Source organism: Athene cunicularia (assembly GCF_003259725.1).
Source record: "Athene cunicularia isolate RWA chromosome 4 unlocalized genomic scaffold, athCun1 chr4_part1, whole genome shotgun sequence".
In the NCBI taxonomy this organism is placed as follows: domain Eukaryota; kingdom Metazoa; phylum Chordata; class Aves; order Strigiformes; family Strigidae; genus Athene; species Athene cunicularia.
Window position 1 is genome coordinate 14,549,821 of NW_020799098.1, and position 23,041 is coordinate 14,572,861.

The following is a 23,041-nucleotide window of genomic DNA, read 5'->3' on the forward strand; positions in this document are numbered from 1 at the left end:
TCTCTTCTCTTCTCTTCTCTTCTCTTCTCTTCTCTTCTCTTCTCTTCTCTTCTCTTCTCTTCTCTTCTCTTCTCTTCTCTTCTCTTCTCTTCTCTTCTCTTCTCTTCTCTTCTCTTCTCTTCTCTTCTCTTCTCTTCTCTTCTCTTCTCTTCTCTTCTCTTCTCTTCTCTTCTCTTCTCTTCTCTTCTCTTCTCTTCTCTTCTCTTCTCTTCTCTTCTCTTCTCTTCTCTTCTCTTCTCTTCTCTTCTCTTCTCTTCTCTTCTCTTCTCTTCTCTTCTCTTCTCTTCTCTTCTCTTCTCTTCTCTTCTCTTCTCTTCTCTTCTCTTCTCTTCTCTTCTCTTCTCTTCTCTTCTCTTCTCTTCTCTTCTCTTCTCTTCTCTTCTCTTCTCTTCTCTTCTCTTCTCTTCTCTTCTCTTCTCTTCTCTTCTCTTCTCTTCTCTTCTCTTCTCTTCTCTTCTCTTCTCTTCTCTTCTCTTCTCTTCTCTTCTCTTCTCTTCTCTTCTCTTCTCTTCTCTTCTCTTCTCTTCTCTTCTCTTCTCTTCTCTTCTCTTCTCTTCTCTTCTCTTCTCTTCTCTTCTCTTCTCTTCTCTTCTCTTCTCTTCTCTTCTCTTCTCTTCTCTTCTCTTCTCTTCTCTTCTCTTCTCTTCTCTTCTCTTCTCTTCTCTTCTCTTCTCTTCTCTTCTCTTCTCTTCTCTTCTCTTCTCTTCTCTTCTCTTCTCTTCTCTTCTCTTCTCTTCTCTTCTCTTCTCTTCTCTTCTCTTCTCTTCTCTTCTCTTCTCTTCTCTTCTCTTCTCTTCTCTTCTCTTCTCTTCTCTTCTCTTCTCTTCTCTTCTCTTCTCTTCTCTTCTCTTCTCTTCTCTTCTCTTCTCTTCTCTTCTCTTCTCTTCTCTTCTCTTCTCTTCTCTTCTCTTCTCTTCTCTTCTCTTCTCTTCTCTTCTCTTCTCTTCTCTTCTCTTCTCTTCTCTTCTCTTCTCTTCTCTTCTCTTCTCTTCTCTTCTCTTCTCTTCTCTTCTCTTCTCTTCTCTTCTCTTCTCTTCTCTTCTCTTCTCTTCTCTTCTCTTCTCTCGATTATTTTTCTTTCATTGTGTCAAGCTATACCATCTTTTAGAAATTATGATAGCACTTTCTCCTTTCTAGATTCTTATCAAAGACCTTCCTATAGCAGTTGTTGTATTTGATTGAAGAATATTTTTTTAGCTACTCTTTCAATGCTAATACTCTTCTACGTCTCCATGAAAACAGGTTCCTTCTATCTGGTGACTATTCAGCAGAAAGATAGGGAAAAGATTAAAAAATACTGGGGTGATGTATAATGCCCTTTCCCGTCCCTGTCAAGATTCCCCGGGAAAACCAAATTCCAAGCAGTAAGTTCCACACATAGTATGGTATAGCCCACCAGTGACTGGAGCTAAGAAAATTTTCAGTGGATTTGTCTTAATATCACAGTGGCAGGATTCTGGGGTCAGCTCATTGCTCCTCTTCAGTACAGTGAAAATATTTCTGCACAGCAAGATCTGTCCTTCCCCATATAGTCACCAACAGATATTTCCAAGAGAAAATCCTTTGATTTGCTCAGAAGATTTCTTTCATCTTTGAAATATGGTCAACATTGAGATGGAGAACATGAAATATCATTACCAGTAGCAAAGCATGTAAGCTAATGGAAAGAGGTGTGAATGATATGTTGGTTTTGGGTTTTTTTTAGATACCAGTCTTGTTAAAGTGGTTTGGTGGGGTTTTTGACACAAGAGGTATAGTGAGAAATACAAAATATATTCCACTGCCTGTTTGGTGTTTTAGAAAGGTAGGTGAGTAAATTCAATACTGGAGATGGGCACAGTGAGTTCAGACTGGAGACAGGCACACCCTATTCACCTATTAACTACAGTGCTCCTCCCACAGTGAGACACCAGACTGGCATAAATCATAGGAGATAATAAAAATGTCTATGAGTAAGTGTAAGTGTGTTGTAAAGTGAAAGGTATTCCTGGTTAAATACCGAACCAGAGATACAATTTGGCACAAACTCATATTATGGCAACTTAAGTAGACATCTGACTTTGTTCTTCTGAATTCAGAAGCTGGTCAAAGCTTTTCGCTGGCAGAGATTCGTAAAAGGAAAGCAGCCTGAGGCACATCAGGTTGAGTTGGATGAAGAGTGAATAAGGTAGGGTAGGTTGCATGGGACCCAGCACCAGCCTTCTGCCTTCTCCTTTCCCCCACGATGCAGCCTGGAAGTCCTAGAGAGGATCCCTGTCCCCATTCAATCTCCCTTTCCTGCAACCTGCCTGCAGGCTCCAGCTTCATCACAGCAGTGCCCACTTTGCCAACTGGAGCAGCTCCTCTTGGCAGGAACAAGCCCAGCCACTGCTGCCAGCCTCATGTTTCCTTGCAGCAGTGTGGGGACTGGCAGCAAACACAGTCCACCATAAGTGCTGCAAGGAATTTATTTATCAAGGATCTGTATCCCACTACCTATAACTGCTCATTATAAGCAAGGATATATGGGCAAAAAAAATACAAGGGTTTTTTAGCTCTATTGAAACAAACAGAACAAATAAAACACAGAATCACAGAATCATTCAGGTTGGAAAAGACCCTTGGGATCATTGAGTCCAACCATCAGCCCAACTCTACAAAGTTCTCCCCTACACCATATGCCCCAACATCTCATCTAAACGACACTTAAACACACCCAGGGATGGTGACTCCACCACCTCCCTGGGCAGCCTATTCCACTGTCTGTCCACTCTTTCTGTGAAAATTTTTTTCCTAATGTCCAGTCTAAATCTCCCCGGTTGCAGTTTAAAGCCATTCCCTCTTGTTCTATTGCTAATGCTTTGCCAGAATTCAAAAGGAAAAAGTAAGAAGAGAAATCAAGTACCTAAGGAGACCTGGGTAGAGAGAAGGTACTTACATTTTTTTGTCTTCATCACTCCTATGAAGAATAATTAGATCTGTGACAAATAGCCTTCTGCAGCATTATGAACTGAAAATGAGGAGGTGAATCCCCAACTGATTTTGTCAGCAGGAGCAATCTGCCTGTAAAATCAGGGACCTCTTCCATTTTTGCTAAAAAAGAACTGCAGTATGTGCTAGATATAGATATGACTTGCAACACATGGAGCTATGTTAACAAGTCCTCCATTACACGTAGAATTCAAATATTTGTTTAAATTTGGTGGTGTTCCAATTTCAGATGAAAACCCAGACACTGATGGCAGGCTCCAAAGCAGCTGAAAATTTCCATCCAGCTTTAATAGCACATAATGAAACCATTCTCAAGCAACACAGCAAAGAGACAGCATACTATGCACCGTAGTTTACAAGATCTTCTTTGCTTAGTAATAGTCTTTACACGAAGATTTAAAATACAATCAATTCCCTCTGCTTAGAGTGCAAAACCTCTGCAAACATTGCAGAGATCTCTTCTTTGTGGAGGTGAGGTAGAATTTAAGGAATCAAATGTTGTGTGATGTTTTCACCAGAGACAAAACCACTTTGGAGTGCAGAGGCTTCCTATATTCAAATGGGAATAAAAACCTTGTGTCCCTGCAACTTTTACTTCCCTTGTCTGTACACAAATAGTGGTTCAATGACATCCCTGAGGAAGAGATCTCTGAGGCAAGAAAGAAGCAGTTCAATGAAGCTCCCACTTAATTATCCTCTCTGCTGGAGTCCCCCACAAAACTCAGCCAAAGTTCCTCCACTTTGAGTGACTTTCCTCTACCAGCAACATCAAAAAATTGCCAATAGGCAGAAAAAAATATATATGTAAGAGAGACTTAGTGGAGAAAGCCCCTGAACATTACCACTAGTGAGACAGTTGTCAACAACAACAAAAAAATAGAAATATTAAAATAAGAAATAAAGAGGCAATATCTAGAAGGATCTTGATTTGTCAAAAGAAAAAAAAAGTTACATTTCATTTCTAATTATTGTTTCTTCACTCTCTCTTCTCTGTGTCTTCTAGTTCTTATCTGAACCTTTCTGAATGTAAGACAAATACAGATCATAAAAAGTGTGAATTATTACAGGACCTATTTGTTGGAGGCATTATTTGTGCTTTTAAGTCAGAGACATAATTCCTTTTTTTTTCTCATGAAGATGAGACTTATTTCAGCAAAGAAATATTATATATAGTTGTCCAGTAACCTTAACGGAAGAGAGATGTTATTTATAACTGGGCCAATTTTTTTTAGAATGGAGTTCTTTCAACTGTAGGGAAATGCTTTCCTCTAGTTTCCTCTATATCAAAAATAAATTTAGAGATATCTTGCTCCTATGATTTTCACAGATACACTTTAATTTGCCAGCTGCAAGCATGAAGGCACTTTTGGCTGTTTATGAACACTGATATAAACAACCTAAATACACACAGGGGGCTTCTTTCTCTGTGGCATTAACCTCTCTTTGTCCCATGGGGGTGTGAGAGTCCCCAAAGGGCTCAGAACTGGGTCCTGAACCCCTCCCCTCTCTTCCAGGTGCAAAACTTCCCAAGGGCCTCCACGTCAGTCCCTGTTTTTCGGTGCATGTCAGAGAATTTCCAGAAACAAACTGCAGCAAGGCTGTTCCCTGTTTGCAGGTCCAACAGGAGCTCAGCACCAGCTCATGAACCACAAGATGTGATGACTTTGGAGCAGGAGCCTGGGCCCTACCGCAATTAATTCCAGCAGCCCTGGGACTTAAGTCTGTATTGCTTTATGCAGGTGTAAGAGCTCAACCTAAAGAAATGTTTCCAGTCCAGGAATATATCGGTACTTAATAATCACAGCAGTGAAGGAAGAAATTAGAAAGAGATTTGAAACTGCATATTACACATTCCAGGTGAGCATTCTGAGGATAAAAACCATGGGCACAAATGTGATCTTTTCTTATGTGTGGGACAAATGAGTCTTGAAACTACTTACTGAGTGAATCTTGTGGGACATACCAAGAGGGATTCCTAATTATATAAGTATATATATATATATATATATATATATATATAATTATATATTCCTAATTCCTATTCCTATATTCCTTATATATATTCCTAATTATATAAGTCCCGATTCCTAAGTATATGCAAGGTATAAAGTGCTAGTAATAAAGCACTGGTGGAAGAGTAAGGATGCAAACTTGCACAGTGAAATAGGTAAGAATGTTAATGCACATGTCCCACTGTGACAGTTGTGTCTGGGCTCTTCTGCAGAAACAACACCAAGCAGCTGACTCCCGGGGAACACCACCTCATGTTTAGTGTATGGGATAGCTGCGAGCTTTTCTTAGGCTTTCCCCAACTTAGGGCCCCCAGCATTATATGGATCTCCAGGAGGGACGTTAGTTGATGCCACCTTCATTGTTCAGTGGGGATATAAGACTATGTGGAGAAAAGACAGAAGGCACAGAGCTTTAGTATGTTCAATCATGCCACTGATATTACTCCATGTTATGTTTTCTGATCTCTGAGTGACATCCAGCAGCTTGGACTAGATTTACTCCTTCTGAGTAACACTGAAATAATTTCTATGGTGCTACTGAGCATTTGCACTGATGATAGCAGCTGAAAATCAAGCTCTAGGGCTCGAGTGTGTATTTACTTCCATGTGTTAAATACCTGGTAGTCTTGAATAGCTGCAGGTTGCAGGAATGACACACTCATTCTGAATGAGCAATCCATTAAAAATGCTGTCAAGTCACAATCACAGCCTAGCAGCAGTGAAAGGGCTAAGAAAAGGTAGCCACAACCAGGTGGTTTATATTTATGAATGTGAAGGCTAGCGAAGAAAAGAAACATGAGTTTGTAAGATTAATGACAATTCCAAGTTCCCATGAGCTCCACAGATAGGATAAATCTTACTATTGAATCACAATAAAGTTTTAATTGACTAAATTTACTGATACATTCTATTGAAAATGCCAATAACTTTGGAACAAAGTACTACATGGAGCAGTCTGGGGAGGAAGATAAGCCTTTACTGCCTATTCATTATTTATCTTTTTTATTATTTCTAAACTAAATATAGTGCTATAATAGATCTTGATTATCATCGTGCCTTCCATATTCTGTTTACATTAAAAATTAAAATTAAATCAATATAAAAGAATTTCAAATACAGCACACTGGAATGAAAAATAAAAACCCCTTTGTGAAGAAATTATGTTCTTCCTGCAGAAGAAGTGACTTTGCATGCTATGAATAGCAGTCTTTCAGTAAGCCACCTAACAGACTTTGATAGAATTATAACTTATGATGTATTAGTTGGAGAAAGCAATATGAATATTTTATCCCAGGAAATGTTGCATCAAGATTAGCAAGGTAGCATATTTCAACATTTATTTTCCTTCATTTTTAGTGCCAGGAAAAGAAGTCTTGTTTATGTTGTCAATTGGAGAACAGCTCCTACCTAATGAGTTTTCATAATACACTTCATTTCTTGGGACAATTTAAACTGATCCACTTTGGAACATACTTGTTAACTATGCTTTCTTAGAGAAAATATTTATTATTGCATCATTACCTGAAACATCATCTCAACCTGTATAATGCAAGTATTCTGCTTACAACCTTTTAGCAGTTTTATGAGAGATAATTTTTGAAAGTGTAATTGTTTTTTAGTAAATTTCCAGTTATGATAGTTGACAGAAAAATAACCACACCATTGCTGATATTTATTTAACAATTCATGCACCACATTAACTGTCACTTTTTAACTTCCAAAATGTAGATCATACACATCATCATATGCACATCACCTTTTTTTTTTTTTTTTTTTTTTTTTTTTTACTGGAAAATGTCTTGCTTTCACCTTACTTTAAAAACAAGTCAGCCTACATTTCTTTTCCTTTAAGTCACCAAAATCCATTAATTTCAGCATACCATTCATTAAAAATAAAAACACCACACCAACCAGATTTATTTATAAATATATAGCTCTGATAAAACAAATAAAGAAAAGTATGCAAAGTGTCTAACAGAATACTTTGAAACAGGTTGCCATTATTCTTAAATCCTGATAATGAAATAAGCTTTGTTCAACTCAGTCTCTCTACAATGTATAAGAACCTGTTTATATTCCTGAGATAGGCTTTAAAAAGTTTGTTTGCAATTAAGTGCATTTGATGGTGTTGACAGGACACAAGCCTGTTTCAAAGGGAATATACCCCGGTCATAGATGCATTGTCCTTTTGCTATAGCTGTGAGTGGAACTAAGTATTCAGCCTTACATACCCTGTGTACTCAAAAATATAGACCCAAACCCTATGAGTATCATAAGGAAGGACTAAAAATATATTTCAAAGACCACACACATCTTAAGATTTTGCATTTGCCTTTTGGGTTTTGACTTTTTAGAATTCACAAAGTTTTCACCGTACCACTGAAGACAGAGAACTTACTAAAGATAAAAAAAAAAAAAAAAAAAAAAAAATTCAGGAGATGTGGATTTTAGAAATACACCAAATACCTTTACCTTACAATAGAATTGGATTGATGGCTATACCATCAGGACAGCAGAGAATATAAATACAGTAAATGCCCTGACTTCTTTTTAGCTCTTTTTTTTTTTTTTTATTTTAAAGCCTTAATGTATTAAATCAGAGAGGTACAAAGCACAGATGGATCTTCATGCCCTGCCATGGATACATTTGTTTTCACTAAGTATAACTTCAGTTATATCCTAAAAAATTAAGGTTATACCATACTGGCACAATAATAAAATCTTAATTATATTGTTAGCTGTTTGGCTGCATTATTTGTTTCTCCTTCCACTAAAACCTGAACAGAGCACCTAATCAATCAAAACCAAAACCAAAAAATCACAGATGAGTAAAGCCAGCTGTCTTCAATTTGCCCATTGCAGTGTGAAATTGAACAAATTCAGTTTTTTGAGGGGGAACTGTGTTCTGTGGAAAAAATGTTGTATTCACTTATTAAATGCTTAGGTGTCAAACAGAGAAGAGATTCTGTCTTTTTCTCCTGTGGTATCAAAGGTGTCCATCATGTTTACAAACACCAGTTGTGCACAGCCATTTTCTGTAACTAATGAATTGATGAAAATATGTGACAGCATTTAAGGTCCAGGGCATGATTTTCTTCAAAGGGCATCATGAAGGTACTCAGTTTCTTTCATGGTTTGTCACCCAAGTTTTAAAAGGGCATGGGTTGTTGTTCCTTTAATGTAGCTCCCTCATGGTGTAAGGCTTTCACTTCTGTAAATTTACCTGCCTTCTGATGGCTGATTTTTCTCTCACATCTGTACAAATCAATTAACCCCCACAGATTTTACATCAATGTTTGCAGGGTGGATGAGAAAGAGCAGTCAAGTGCTAGGTTTTATATCCCTTGTATGTCACGTGTCTTCTAATCTAGTTCAGACAAATGAACTGAGATCATTTAACTAGGAGTTACTGCTGCTGCATGAAATAAAATCTCCTCCCCCTCTTCTGCTTTTTTTTTTTTTTTTTTTTTTTTTTTTTTTTTTCCTCTCAAATAGTCACAATTTACTCCTTTTTTTGGAGTGTATGCTGTAAAATCAACACAAAAGTTCAAACAATTTCACTTATTCTCAACACAGTTAACATGACCTGCCCTGCTCTGCCTAGGGCTCAGGGTCAGGAAAGTTTCCCTAGGGCAAGTAAAGAAAGTTAGTCTCCCTACACGATCTACAGTGGGAGCAGGAGATGGAAGATAGAGAGCACAAACATGTCTAGCCAAGCTCCATCCTCATTTCCAGGATGACCTGACTCCCACGCTTTGTTTTCAGCTCAAGGTAGGAGAAATCAGCTTATTCCATGCATTCCATTCATTCCATGAATCTTTCTATTCTTCAGTCAATGGGATGGAAGATAGAGGTAGATAGAGGTCTTATGCTTCATTCAAGCATTGCCTTTAGCCTTTGATTTGCAGACAACTGAAAGTCCAGGAAAATGACCAGTCCATTGATCAGACGTTAGTGGCAATGAAAAGCCGTATTTACCTAATAAACTGCATTGAAAAGAAATGAGTAGAGACTTCTACAAACCCTCAATTTATATATTTCATTAGAGGAAATATTATGGCCCTTGGAATGTATTTATCTAGAGATATATGCTGTTGCTTTTTTCTATTTTGTACAATAATTTCATTCAATTCTTTGTAGTCTAAACTAATTTCCTCCACCACAGCATTTTATTATTTGCTGATTGTCCCTAGGTAGCTTAATTACTGGTAAGAGCATAATGAAGTAAACCTGGAGCCAACATTTAAGTAGAGTGGAGCTACTCAAGTGTAATGAGCATTTTAAATTTTCCTTTCAGTACTTTACAAAGACCTATAACAAAATACCACCTTCCCTCCTGCCTTGCCTATTAAAAGGCTGTCAGGAGTTGCTACGCTACAATTAACACTGATGGGCAATGTGCTTGCTGCTGGGCAGGCTCTTTTGGGGCTCCATTTGCTCTTATAGTACCTTCACTAAAACAGGAAAACAAGAACACTGGGGTCTTAAAAGGTCTCTTGGTGTTTCTTTTTTACCTCAAGGACACCATTATGAGTTAGTGTTGATGTCCTCACACATTCTAGCAAAGTTCATTATTTTTCATAATTTCAATTTTTCCATAATTTCAATTACATCAGCTAGTCTTCACTCTTAAGTGTTCTGCTTTTCCTGCTTCTTCTGCAACAGGTCTCAAACCAAAGATGACTTCTAGTTACAAGAAAACTCCCTATACTCTAGCATATGGTCCATGTGATGTCCATCCAAGTAAGCAGGAATGGCCCAGGCACTGACATGCTCTTGCTCATGGATGGATCAAGGGCACCTCTTGGTGTGCACCCAGGGTGCTCCTAGGCAGTGCCTGCACTGCGGTCAGGAGCTAGCACAAGTCAGGAGGCACTAAGTCTCCCTCATTTGGGCATGTAAGAAGCAGGGAGCAGATTTAGCTCTGTGCATTTAACTGTGTTTTGTCTCCTACCTCTGGTTCAGAAAATGAGTCCTGCCCTCTTTCATTGGCTGGCATGGATATAGCCCAAGGGACTAAGCTGAAACTTGACTGATAGCTTCTCCTCTGAGTTTTCCTTTCTTTGTGATTTGCATGGAATGACTTAATCAGCTAAGGGCCCATTAGGTGACAGCAAATGGTGCTTCATTTCCAGCTAATCACATGCTGTATAAAATATATAACAAAGGCTAAAGTCTCAAACCATACTTATTGGTCTGAGCCTTACATACCCCTCATGGGGTCTATAAAGATATGGTGCCCTCAGCCACATTTCTTGAGGATTTGAAGTCTTAGCATTTTATAGCTAGGGGACCTGGCATATGACAGGTGCTCTATAAGCTATTACTTATGGGCAGTCTTGTATAAGTTAAATTTGCAATCTGTTCTTTTAAACCATCAAATTAATTTTGATGCAATTTAGAAAATATGTAGTGTTTCAGTCATGAAGGATTTAATTTTAATAAAAGTAATAAGGGAGCTTCAAGGGCTGTGATTATTACTGGATAACCACATCCTTGGGGAATTAGAACCATTTAGATACTCTTTCTGTCCAATTAAAATATGACACCATGGGATTAAATGTTAGGACATATACCATGCGTAATGATTTCACGCCTTATTAGGTGCAAAAAATGTGAACAGGCCAAGAAAGGTAACAGGCCAAATTAACTCTTGGGACAAGTGGGACAAGGCTCTGTTGAATTCTGCACACTTTCTGTGCCCAACATGCCATGACTAGCTTCAACCACTTTTATGGCTGTGATATTTATGGTGCATACTGACTCTCTTAGAGATGTATATTGCACCATGATTCAAGAAGACTCAGCTCATGGACTCAAGATCCATCTGATGCTGACAAAATTGATCTGGTTTGGTCTTGTTTTTACAGGAGTTGGCTGAGCAATGTAGACAGGGCTAATGGTCCCTTTGCTGTGGATATGAAGCTCAGCATCAGGGACATCTAATGCACATGACTTTAATAATTGTCCAGTGGTTAATTCCGCTATTTCATTTCAGTCACCTTGCTTTCCAACAGCACTTAGTATTCAGTCAGACTCCTTTCTGAGGAAAGGGAAAAACTAAAATCGCACCAAGTATCACTGAGTAACAAACCACCTAAATTACCTGGTAGTAAAGGTTGAGGAGAGGAACTAGGATTCATTCTGATCCTGCTGAGGGGGTTTATCTCCAAAGTCTGGTCTGAGGAGACACAACAAGCCATCAGCAGTCAGGAACTTGCCCTTAAAATCTGCAGTTGCCTGAATCTCACAAGAATATCAATGGCTGCAGAGATGCATTGTTCTCCTCCCCCCTTTAACCAGTAGCACAGTGAATATACCCACATGGGAAGGGTAACAGAGATTGTCCTTTTCTCTCCAAAAGAAATTAAACTTACAAAGAATCCCAAATGTCACTTGGCCTATTCTGTGAATGAGTTTATTTCAACCCCTTCTCTTAACACTGTTACATTTTACTTGGAAGGAATAAATACTAGCTGAAGAGGAACACAGAGAAAGACCAGCTCTGTAGCCCAGAACACACTCACTTGTGTAGGAGAGGGAGATCAGCCTTGCAGTGAAATTTTGGAGCATAGACTGGAATTCAGGCTCCCTTTCAGCAGACACATGGCTTGACACACTGTAGCACCAGTCCCCCTGCTTCTCTTTGGAGAAGTTAATAGTTCTTTCATCTTTCACAGGTTTCTCAGATCCCCTTCAGCTCAATAGAATTATCTGTATGCATAAAGGCAAGCATGCATTTAAACTGACTACTTCACTTAGAGACAGATTTGTATAACTGTCCTTTATCTGAACAAATTCTTGCACACCTTTAAATTAGAAACTATCATCATGGTCTTCATATTACCTTCCCTTAAAGTAGGATCATTTCTAAAGCTTAGAATTTATATGTCATGTTACATATGTTCAAATTGTTTAAAGCCACTCCCTAGCTTATATAAGCATGACAAATCACCCGGAGGCAATTTGCTAAACAGCTTTGCTTTCTTCAAACCTACTCAAACCTTTTGGCCTCTCTTAAAGAAGGTGAAAATGATGACCAATCCACATTATTTTTTTTAAAATTGATTCAACTAGGAAAAGAGACGATAAGTAAAGGCAATCAAATCTCTCAAATGCAGCCCAGGGTGTGGCTACTGAACAACAGTCCTTGGTTATGTCAGAAAGATACTGCATTTAAAATATAAATCTCTGTAAATGAGAAACGGTTGCTATTTAAAAAAGAAAAATAACCTTCTTGATTCTGCTGTTTAATGAAAGAAGATTCCTTATGATTTATGTTTCACTCTGGTCACATTTCTAACTTCATTTTTATTAAGTAGTTACAAATTTCACTATATGCCAACTCAAAGGGCATAGTTACGCTGATCATGTTGGGTAAAATCCTTATGCAGATTTTCCTCAAGTGACTGTTGTGACATTTTGTATCAGATGGATCACAACTGTGGGTTCAAAGCAAGCTGTGAAAAACTTGAAATACTTTTCACTGCTTCACAAATCAATGCTGTCAGAGCAATCTTGACCTTTATGCAGTTTTAATTAATTTGATAAAAACCTTTGGCATGGCAAGGTAATTTAGAGACGTATGGAAAAGACTTGGCTGTCTAAGTAGTTTCTGTCAATTTTGACAAGCACCCATGATAAAAAACGAGTAAAGATCCATGAGAGTCTATCAAATTTCCCTGTCAGAAGGGTCTTGAGTCCTATCATGTTTGTTCTGGTTTACACACGAAATCCAGGCAAGGATAGCTTCAACCTAAAGACTAGCATCACAACTTACTTTCAAACTGCCTGAAGATGATTTAACGTTTAGCAGACTACATATGAGGTCTGAGGTTGAAGAATGGATTTGCTGGAACTCTGCCATGCTAGCAATTTTGTACCAGTACTGTGTTAGAGTAAGAACTTCTGGTGCTTGGAGGACTCTTCTGCTTCGGCAAACCTGCTTGGACTGACTTGAAATTTAAGAAAAATAAAATAAATGTGCTAAGCAACTCCCTTCAGGGTATAGCTATCCATAGAGATGAACTTGTAGCATAAATTTGTGTAATCTCAAAGTGTTTTGTAATATGTTAACATTTCTAGCAATCTTTCATACCTATGAAGTGATCATGGTCTCCAGCTGATTTACGAAGTGCATCAGTGATATACCCGGGTCAGATCACCCGATCAAGTGTCATGTTTCACTTTTGTATCACACACTGACCAAATTGGTATGACCAGCTCACAAGAGGTAAAATCTTACGGCATGCTGACGGTCTGTCCTGTGGCATTAATATTAGTGACACAGGTGTGATGGGCCTGCTCTTTAATTTAGACACAAAAGACATGAATATCAGCTTAATGTATTGTGGCTAAAAGTTCTGTGCTCTAAAGCCATATTTGTTCTGCTTTAAAAAATGTGCATATGACTAATAAGAATTCAGAATAGAAATGTTGTTTTGTATATTGGTGGTACGCATCATCTTTACAATGAGCATTTACGGATGGATAGAATTTCTGTCTGCAAAGAACACATTGCTGAATGGAAAAGAAAGCATTACTACCCACGTATAGAATAGTACACACTTAAGTTCCGGTTGGGAAAATTAATAATGATTTAATGTTGTTACCTGCTCAGATTTAACACAGAGATTTATAAGGAGTAGGATCTCAGTTAGCATTTGACAACTAATAATCCAGGTTCCAGACCAATGAACATGAATCACATTTGTTAAGAAGGAAGTGAATGCCTGAGGAGACATGGACTTCATTCTTAGGGCAAAAGCATGCCTGAGCATGGGATTATTCAAGAATATCAATTTCACTTTAAATTTGCATTTCACCATACTGAAATGTCAGGTGTTGACATGCCCTAATTTAAAGAACAACAAGTAAGACTGCAGCTGTTTATAATGGGACCATTCAGTGAACAAAATCAAGAACCTCAAAGTCCAGGACACCTCATTTGGCACATATTTTGAGACCCGAGTTTCACTTCAAAACTTAACAAAGGAGCTATTTTACTGAGAAAAGTGATCCTAATTAGAATACAGGTTTGGGGGATTTTTTAATTTATTTTTTTTTTTCCCACACTGTGGAATCTCTGAATTCTCCCTGGCTGCAATAAAATCATCTAGTAAAAGCAAGTTTAGATTTTAGTGTGAGGTTTCATATCTCCAGATCAAGAAAACCTGAGCACAGTATTTCAAGTTCGATTGCACATTTGGTACTAGGCTCGTAGACACACACCACAGAAGCCGTGGTAACATTGGTCATGGGCGCAGGTTGTTTATTCTGTCACTCATCTGAAAACTCTGTGCTCCATGTGTACAGAAGCAGAAGCCATTCTTCAATTTGGAAAGCTTTTATCTGACATCTTCAGGCAATGAAAGAGGCCACCTGGGTGGGGTTTTTTTTTCAGACTCTTTAGGGAGAGAAAGGATTTTCTATGTAGAAATCTGCTCAAAGTAATCTTTAAAGCTACTTAGACAGTGTTGTTTAAATTAAAACCGCAAATTTTAAAGTACCAAGGGCCAATGGTTATTAGGAGCTTTAAGGCAATAGAATTTGCTTTCCTGTGTTCCCTGGCACATCTCTGGCTTGCATGGAAGTGTGTATGTCTGTTCATCTAGAAGCAAAATCCAGTGTGAAAACTGGAAGTCTCAGAAAAGGCTAGAACATCTCCTGAAAGGAGCTTTTGAACCTAATGTAGTTACCCTGAAAGGAAGAAACCCAGCATGTTATTTGAAAAAGGATTTTACTTTACAGCTTGAGCCTTAAACTCAATTGCAGAATCAAAATGGAAGAAAGGCGCTGGTTCTGTGCTAATATATAACCATACAAGGCTGTTGTGATCCTACTGTGGTCTGTGGAGTGACATGTGTAAGACTAATAAGCCACATGAAAGCATAATACTTATCAGAATGCAGTCTTTACTGAGGCTTCCTGACGCTACCAAAATACTAATATGAAGTAAGGACAAAATTGGCTCTTTAGGAATGCATGTGAAAGACAGAATCAGATGTATTGGATAATACCCTGACTCTGCTCGAGTCAGTGAGAACTTCTCTGTTAAACATCAGTGGGTCCAAGTTTTCATCCATTATATTCAACAACACAATGCAATTATTTCTTTCTGTTTTACATTCTTTTGCATTAAAATTCCTCATCTATAATAGCAATTTATAGCTGACTTAGAAATTTTGCAACTTATGATTTTTCAGCAACGGACTAGTCATTAATATTATGAGTACTGTTACTTTAAAGCATTAAGGCATTTTAATTGGATTGCATAAATAGAGTACACAGCACAGCTTCCAAGTAAGATGAGAAGAACGAATATGGAATGGTAATCCTTTATGTAATCATACACATGGTAGATTACATCTGGGTTTCTGGGAAGACAAAGATTGTTGTATACAGCTACTGGAGCTGAACAGTGCATACTTTTCCCAGCCCTGTAATTTTTTTGATTTTTAGCAAAACACAATGCAAATCGAGAGTCAAAATCTCAACAACTCTCATGAATAACGAATTTGAAAAAAAAAAAAAAAAATTACTTGGGCCTACCAAAACATATTTTTAAGCATTAATTCAAAATTGTTATAACTGGCAAACTAGCTGAAATGTTGAAATCAAAGACCATGTTGATCTAAGCACACCATATTTCTCTAAATGTCAAACTTTAAAATGTCATAAGTTTCCTTAAAATAAGGAAGAAATTCAGCAAACTCCTCAAAAATACTCTCTTTGAAAAATTATGCAAAAAGAAAAAGTGACCAAAAACTTCATGGACATGTCTAAGGGGATCCGTGGCAAGAGTACTTAAAAATGAAATAAAATGCAAGACTTTTAACACTTTTTTATGTAATCTCTTCATTTAAAAGCTGATGAAGTACAAACTGGGTAAATGAAGCACAAAACAGGTAAGCGGACAGTGAGGTGGGTTGAAAGCTAGCTGAGTAACCAGCCCAGAGAATTGTGATCAGCAGCCTGACATCAAGCTGGAGGCCAGCCACTGGTGGTGAGCTCCAAGGGTCAGTACTGGTGCTAATACTGTCTGGGATCTTCATTAATGACATGGACACTGGAACAGAGCGCACCATCACCAAGTCTGCTAATGACACAAAACAGAAAGGGGTAGTTGGTACAGTATTTGAGTGTGCTGCTATCCAGAGGGACCTTGACAAGCTGGAAAAATGGTCAGAGGAACCTCATGAAGCTCAACAGGAGAAGAATAACTCTAGGCACCAGTCTACACTGGGACCGGAAAGGAGCTTGGCAGAGAAGGGCCTGAGTGTCCTGGTGGGAGAAATGTTGACTATGAGACAGCAATGTGCCTTTGCAGCAAAGGTGGCTAACTGCATCCTGGACTCTGTCAGGAGGAGAGTTGCCAGCAGGTTGAAGGAGGTGACAATTCTCCACTATTCTGTACTGGTGAGGCTACACCTGGGGGTGTGAAGCTTTGAGCTAACCAGTAAAAGAACGATGTGGACTTGCTGGAATGAGTCCAGTGAAAACCCATGAAGATTATTAAAGGAGTGAAGCATCTTTCATACAAGGAGAGCCTGAGAGATGGGACTGTTCAGCCTGGAGATGAGAAGGCTCAGAGGGACCTTGTCCATGTATGTAATACCTGGAAAGGACAGTACAGAAAAGGGAGACAGGCTTTTCTCAGTGCTGTCCAGTGACAGGACAACAGGCAATGGGCACAAATTGAAATACAGAAAATTCTGTTTAAACATAAGAAAGCACCTTTTTACTGTAAGGCTGGTTGAACAGGTTGCCTGGAGGTGTTGTGGAGTATCTGATCTTGGAGATATTCAAAACATGACTAGACATGGCTCCGAGCAACCAGCTCTTGCTGACCCTGCTTTTAGCCAAGGGTTAGACCAGAGGATTCCCAGAGGTGCCCTCTCTCCTCAGCTGTTCTGTGATGCTGTTCCATGGGGTTTTTTTCAGAGCATAAGCACTACTCTTAAGAAAAATAATTTTCCCATGACTGAGGTCCAAATTCATCAGCTTTCCTGAGTGAGGTAACAAACCCTGTCTGAGATCACAGTGGCAGGACAGTGTCAGTGACAGTCAGCTCTGCGGAAAGAAGGTCCATTTCCTGTGCTGAGGAATTTTTTTCTTTCAACAACTTGAGAGCAGAGTGCTGAGACAAGTGAAGACAAGGGAACACCTGCAAACACCATTGCTTATCAACAACATGATGGGGAGAAGCTGGCAAAACTACAAAACAGAGGCAGCATCAACTTCACAAGCTTAAAACCAAAAGGTTTATCAAGTGTTTTCTAAACTAGTGTCAGATAATTAAATAAAGGAAAAGGATATTCATGAGAACTAGAACGACCACATTTTTCTGTAGCAGAAACATTGTTTTCTTCTGACAGTTTTGTGGGAAGCTGATGAATTTCTATGATATTTTAGTATAATTGGACAGGTAATCCCTGGATTTTTACCAGAAATTGAGATTTAAACTTAGTTCATTTGTCACTATATTTTATATCTTTAAGTTTGCTCCTGGTATTATGTGATGTTTTAATGAAGTCTTATATAAACAGCAATGTCAGTGAGCAAACTATGTAATTAAATATCTGTATTCTTGTCTCTTATAGACCTTCATGGTCTGTATCTATGCTAAATGCCAGATCTGTGTGAAACGTACTCTGAAACACAGAGCTATTACCTCTTCCAAATTTTTATTTGGAAATTTGGACTGGTTTCTGAATAAAGTTTTCAGCAGAATTGGTTTGCTTATTTGTAAAAATGTGTTTCAAGTTTGATTTTTAGGCAGAACAATACAAACCTCCATAGCTCTGTGCAGTTTCATTTCCAAGCAACATAAAAGGAGCCTCTGGGGATTTGTGTGTACGTACATTCCAGTCAAAATTCATGAAATAGTCTTACATGAGCTACAGTAAAACTCCCTGAAAACTTCAAGACTACAAGGAGAAAAAAGTTGTGTACATATATGCCAACCTGACCATTTTGTTACATTTCTACAGACATTTTTTAAACAAAAAGTAAAAATAAAAGCATGTCTGCTAGAATATTTGCAGTGAAAGGTCAGAACATTTGATGTCTCTGTTCCTTCAGTGTTATTTGCTAAGAGTAGCAGATACCTAGGAAGCTGAACATACAGTAAAATTCTTTATTAAAGAATGTCATTATGAATACCATAATTGTTAACAGTATCAAGTTTATCTGATTCAAAGGGGTTTATATTTGATCAGAACAAAAGAGAGAGCACTTCATTTGGTGCCATCCTGTCTGCACAAACCTCCTTTAACTGCCATAGATTTCTAGAGCTATTTTTTCCAATACTGAGCATACAGTGTGATCAGAAAAAAAACAGTTCTCAGTTATATGCAGTTTACACTGGTGTACATTATAATCTTGAACTATAAATGTTGGATTTACAGTAAAGAAATAGATGTTGCAATCAAAAGAACATGTCTTAATTTGAAGAAAAAAAACCAAACAAACAAACAAACAAAACAAAACAAACAAACGAAACAAAACAAACCCAACCAAACAAAAGACAACAAATGAATACAGCCTGGAGGATATAAAAACCAAAAGGAACTATGCCTGTCCCAAAGTCAGGAGTAGTTCAAAAGGAGAGAAAGTACTAGAAGACTGAACATTTGTAATGGGATCTTTTCTGCTTCTGGCTTCCTGCAGCACTCCCTGTGCTGCTTAGACGTCAATGGTAATATTAGACTTTGGCCTCTGCATTCAAGAGAAATTCAAATGCATTTAGCCAAGAATATTTAGAATTATTTAACTACAGTTATGAAATTAAATTAAGAATAATAATATATGTTGCAGAGAATAACTCCAGTATAATTAAGATCATGCCATCAAGTGGTAAAACAGAACTAAAAAACCTGAGACCACTATTACCCAAAATTTCACTATAAATCACCACAATACGAGATGTGAACTGTGATCTCATGTTAAACACTATTAGCAGGATCAAGACCACTGTTTCATTGACCAAAATACCAGACTAAGCTATGGAGAGCCTTTAAAAGTTAATTTTTTCTCTGGCCAATGTATCAAACCAATCCAATGGTAGCCTTCAAAGGTTAAGCATTAATTTATTTAGTGTATTGTTCAGATATATTTTATTTAAATGTTTCTTTTCTGCTAAAGACCTCACACTCTTCTGAAATCTGGTTTTGTTTGGGGATGTTTTTCAGCCACAACAACCCCCAGCAGCGCTACAGGCTTGGGGAGGAGTGGCTGGAGACCTGCCAGACAGAGAGGGACCTGGGGTGTTGATTGACAGCCGGCTGAACAGGAGCCAGCAGTGTGCCCAGGGGGCCAAGAAGGCCAATGGCATCCTGGCTTGTGTCAGCAATAGCGTGGCCAGCAGGGACAGGGAAGGGATCTGACCCCTGTACTCAGCACTGGTGAGGCCGCCCCTCGATTCCTGTGTTCAGTTTTGGGCCCCTCACTACAAAAGGGACATTGAATGACTCGAGCGTGTCCAGAGAAGGGCAACGAAGCTGGTGAAGGCTCTGGAGCACAGGTCGTACGAGGAGCGGCTGAGGGAACTGGGGGTGTTTAGTCTGGAGAAGAGGAGGCTGAGGGGAGACCTCATCGCCCTCTACAGCTCCCTGAAAGGAGGGTGCAGAGAGCTGGGGATGAGTCTCTTTAACCAAGTAGTAAGCGATAGGACAAGAAGTAATGGCTCAAGTTTTGCCAAGGAATGTTTAGACTGGATATTAGGAAGCATTTTTTTACAGAAGGATTTGTCAGGCGTTGGAATGGGCTGGCCAAGGAGGTGGTGGAGTCGCCATCCCTGGAGGGGTTTAGGAGTAGAGCTGACATAGCACTGAGGGATCTGGTGTAGTTGGGAACTGTCAGTGTGAGGTTAATGGTTAGACTGGATGATCTTCAAGGCCTTTTCCACTCTAGACGATTCTGTGATTCTGTGATTTTGACTAAACAAAATTAAGAGCAAAAGACATTACTAGCACTTATTTCCGTCAACAAACAAACAAACTCCACATAAGGACAGAAAGTTATTTTTATATTTGTATGTATCGTATGAAATTCTGTATGTAGGTCTGTGGGAAACAGCCTCTGAGGAGTCACAAACTATTTATCGACTGAAAAGGTGTCTTGATGGCAGACTTCAAGGAAGCAAAGTCATGTTGCACTTTGGCAGCAAGCAGTGCTGGCTGCCTACAAGTCCTGGGTTTCACCTGCCTTCCAGGGAGATCTGTCCCTGGGGCTTTCTGTGGGAGAGGAGGGGAAACAGAGCAGTTTGTGTGAGTGGAGCCATCAAGACATGGCCCAGACTGGGAAGAACTGCAGGGAAGGCAGTGTGCTTCCTTCCGCTCAAAAGGCTTGCCCTCCTAGTGGCATCATGACCTGCATTTGAACCTCTGAAAAACAGCAACATTTGTCTTCCTCTAAATCCTCTCAGGGGTGAAACGTAAGAAACATTTCACTTGTCAGGGCTGTTTACTACTTGTTGAAGTAAATGTAAATATGATGTTTCTCTAAGGAGGAGCTGAAGGCTTTATTTTGCAGTGACATATCCATAGACTTCTCGGTATTCCTTTTTACTATTTTGACACTAGAAGCTCTTTCCTGTGATTCAGCGTCAAAGCAGTAAGGTCATCTTGAGCTGTTTAGACACTTTCTAAATAGTAGACTTAAAACCAAGAAGCAATAACACTGTAAGAGCTGAAATGTATAGATATATCTCACCACAGTTACCTGTGACTACTTCTTTGTATCTAGAGTATATCCAAATCATTATTTATTAAATAAACATATTGCTAGGGATACAGTGAGGATCCTATAGTGAAACTGTGTATGTTATTAAGCAACAGCTACTGCCTCTAATGAATTTACAATTTTAATAGGTAAAGGTGCTTGCCAAAGGTTAAGACTGACTACGGCATATTGAACCTCCAGGAAATGAAGAGTAACTTCAGAGCAGCTCTTATTCGTATTTGGTTGTGGAAAGGTTTGTTGTAGTTTAGCTACAGTGTTTAAGTCAATTTATGTCAAGGCTGTGGGACTCCTGTTGAAAGTACAGAAGTGGTCATGGATATTCATGTCCTTATTGATTTGAGATGTGGAGCTATTTTGAAATGATTCAGAGTGTCATAAGGACATCAGTCTAGGACCTTCTTTGTTGCTGAGAGTTTATATCATTTTATTCTTAATGCACTTTGTACAGCCTTTACAGTATCTTGTTTACATCTGGCTTGACTCAGATGGCTGTCACATTAACTGGAAAAGCAATGTAAAAAATCAATAACTGCTACAACTCTTTATCACCCCCACAAACTTTTAATGTTTACTCTCAAAACTTTCTTTCTGTGTGCAGTTTTATGCATCAGTTGATATGGATTTTACTTTAAATCTTGTAACATATATCACACCACTTTCAGCTGAAGTGCACATTTAAGGAATAATTACAGCATACAAATGAATTTTATTACATTGGGATGTGCCATTCCCATATTTATGTGTTTGCATTCTTTGCTATTGATATTTAACCTGTACATTCATCAGCTTAGACATTTACTTCTACAGTGGCACGCTTCTGTCACCTGCAGCTTCTAGTTCTCTTTTTTCTGCATCCCAGTTGACAAGTGCTTTAACTGTCTGCACCTCTTTGTGTACTTTTTTCCATTAACACTGGTCTGTTAGTGCTAAGGATTCTGGTTTTATAGCAAACAACTTCTAGTGGCTACTATAGCTGTTGCATCAACCTGAGAAGGAAACTCCTTCCAGATGTGGCGTTCTGGACAAAGAACTCTACACTGGTGACATGACAAGTAACAGGACATTGCTAGTGTAGTTGTAAAAACATGCAGCGTTCAGCCTCTGTAAATATTTCAGATAATACTGTAAGGTATATTTTACACATTTGCAGAACCTTCTTTATCCTTTCCTCAAAAAAAATGAATTGGCCTCAGTAGTGTTTGGTGATTCAGGGATATGTGATCCTAGGTTTAGCATATTCTCATATTTGCCAAATAAGGTGGAAAACTCTGTTTTCCAAGCTAATGAATGCTGCAATGCCCCATATCCATGCATAAGTATCAGAAGTCTGTGTGTAAGTAGGACTAAGCTCCTCTTTTGATCTGTTTGAAAATGTCTTGTCCTTCTCCACAGTTGTAGGGATTATCTTCCAAAGTGTTTTCATTCATTTTTAGATGATCATTATAATTTCTGGTGATGAAAAGTTCTTAGGAATAAAAGTTATTGAATAAAAATGGGCTTACTACCAGTTACTAATTACTTGGTACATTACAAATATCCTTCATATTCTTTCCAGATCTATGCCCTGAGCATGACGTGTTCTGGAAGCATCTCTGAAAGCATCTACCATATGAACAGCAGACACAATATCAAGTCTTAACACATTTTAATCTGTTCACTGATGTAGAGGATAATCATGTTTGATGCATAATCTCTGAAAGTCGTATTGATATCTGGGCATAAAGTATTGATATCCATCAAGAACTTCAATAGGAACATCAGAAAGATCACACCATGAGGCAAAGTTCACTTTATTTCCAAGGTATTTTATCAGGGTAGTTATCTTGCCGGAAGATAGCTTGTTATTTTTAGAGGGATATGGAGGATAACATTGGTTTTCATGACAAAAGAACTCTTGTAAGTCACCTTCTTCCTTCTGACAGGCAATGAATAATTATTGGAATAAAAGAAAGACATTTTTAGAAGGGTTACCTGCTGGATCTCTTGTAATACTTTCTTGAAGGAATCATAAATGAAGAGATTTTTCTGTATATAAGCTCAGATCATGTTTATCTTCACATCTTTTGGTCACAGAATCATAATATACTGCAAAGTCAGCATATTTGATATCTCTAGGTTTTTTGCAGACATGCAAGGATCACTTGAGAATTCCCAGAGAACCTACTGCATGTTTTTTAAACACAGTCCTGTTTTTTCCCATCATATAATTAGCATACAAATGTGTCCACAGAACAAATTCAGACCATTGCAGTGTATGACCTGAGGCAGGCACTCACCAGATACGGTTTTCTCATTCTGATCACATTATGTGAATC

At 38.4% G+C, this 23,041-nt stretch overlaps 1 pseudogene; it reads right to left on the bottom strand.

Annotated features, from left to right (window-relative positions):
- LOC113479179 overlaps positions 1-13,232 on the bottom strand; it is a 15,715-nt pseudogene extending 2,483 nt beyond the window's left edge.
- Between the last annotated feature and the right edge of the window lie 9,809 nt (positions 13,233-23,041).